Consider the following 1,781-nt stretch of genomic DNA (forward strand, 5'->3'; position numbering starts at 1 on the left):
TTATGCAGATTATAGTTTTACAAGTAATAGATCCATCAGTACAAGCATGCTTTTTAAAGCAAATAGCTAGTTGCTGTGGTTTGTAGAAATTGCAAATGAACTGACTTTACGGCTCTTGTAAAGTAAACTCATGGAGTGTACCTGCTGAACCATGTTGATAGTCTCTTGAATACAGACAAAAGAGAATAAGGGGGGACATGATCCAGGTATATAAGATTCTAACAGGTCTGGATGCTGTTCAGCCAAATAGTTACTTAAATATTAGTATAAATACTAGAACTCGTGGCCATAGGTGGAAATTAGCGGGAGAACATTTTAAAATGGATTTGAGAAAGCACTACTTTACAGAGTGTAGTTAGAGTATGGAATAGTCTTCCTGTTAGTGTAGTGCAAGCTAAAACCCTGGGTTCCTTTAAATCAGAGCTAGATAAGATTTTAACAACTCTGAGCTATTAGTTGAATTCTCCCCAAACAGGTCTGACGGGCCTAATGGCCTCCTCTCGTTTGTAAATTTCTTATGTTCTTATTTATGTTTTAACCTGTTTCAGTTCCCTCTTCCTGACTGCACCTTCTTCCGAGCTGAGAATTTGTATTTCTGGAAAAAAAAAAAGTAATCTTAGAACGTTTTGAGGACAGTGATTTGCACCTCCCATCATGAAGACATAAGACTAAGTGCAATAACCTTCCCCGAAGCATTGTGGGAAATTGATTTCCCGGCGACCCAAACAGACTGCGCTAGCTGGCACTCGACTGAATTAATGAGGTATTTTGCTTTCCATAGACATCTTGATGTGCGTGTGCTATAATTACCTTATTAAAGCATCTTTTATGGTCCCCAAACACCATGAGCTGGGAATAACTATGGGTTCAACAAAGTCTCAGACATGTGCAAGTCACACGTGATGTACCAGCCGAGATTCCCATCTCCATTGCAGCGGTCCTGCTGCATCACGTCCCTTCCAGGCTTTCTTCATGGGGTCTCTTCATCCTTCTATTTTGTCTCAGATTTTGTCTCTTCCCTGTAAAATGGCTGCAATCTGATGAGGAAAGGACTAATTAGTCAAAGTGCTGATGTTTTTTGTTTGTTTATTTAGTTTTTTTCTGCATCCAATGTGGTGATAGCTGCCTGTGTGATATCTATCAGCTGTGAGCTATTTTTTTCTAACCTCTTCAGAGACTTCATCCTGTTTGATGAAAGCTGTGGTCTCTTTACTGACCCTGGATCAGCTGACACAGTCACAGCCTATTCAGAATATAAGGAAATTAGGTAGATTAATATCACATATATAAAAGCTAGCCATTCTCAATGTTCTAAATTTCATACATTCATGCTATGGATTAAGATAAGCCATTCAATTGAGTAATGCAGGCTAAATTAATGAATGTAGGTACTTAGATTTATTATCTAACCCATTATCTGGGTCATGGAGGGCCTGGAGCCAATCGCATGCATCACGAGGCATGAGCCTGGGGTATACCCTGGATTATTTTAACTGCATGTGTTTGGGAAATGCAATCGCCACACATACACTGGGGTGGTGGGGGGGGGGCAGGTGGGGGGGGGAGGTGGTGGTGCAGAACCCCATCCCAGGAGATGTGATGCAGTTGGTGGGGGGGGGCAGATCTCCATCCCAGGAGGCATGGTGCAGTGGGGGGGGGGAGGTGGGGGTGCAGATCCTCATCCCAGGAGATGTTATGCAGTTGGGGGGGGGGGCAGATCTCCATCCCAGGAGGCATGGTGCAGTGGGGGGGGGGGGGGGTTGCAGATCCCCATCCCAGGA

At 43.5% G+C, this 1,781-nt stretch overlaps 1 long non-coding RNA gene across 1 annotated transcript; it reads right to left on the reverse strand.

Annotated features, from left to right (window-relative positions):
• Positions 1–531: 531 nt before the first annotated feature.
• Positions 532–1,413, reverse strand: LOC140588384 (uncharacterized). Its single transcript, XR_011989732.1, has 3 exons — positions 1,167–1,413; positions 811–1,037; positions 532–595 (listed from the first exon to the last, which is right to left on the reverse strand). It is a non-coding gene; the product is annotated as an uncharacterized lncRNA (long non-coding RNA).
• Positions 1,414–1,781: the final 368 nt, after the last annotated feature.

The sequence above is a fragment of the Paramormyrops kingsleyae genome, chromosome 3 (assembly GCF_048594095.1).
Source record: "Paramormyrops kingsleyae isolate MSU_618 chromosome 3, PKINGS_0.4, whole genome shotgun sequence".
Classification (NCBI taxonomy): Eukaryota; Metazoa; Chordata; class Actinopteri; order Osteoglossiformes; family Mormyridae; genus Paramormyrops; species Paramormyrops kingsleyae.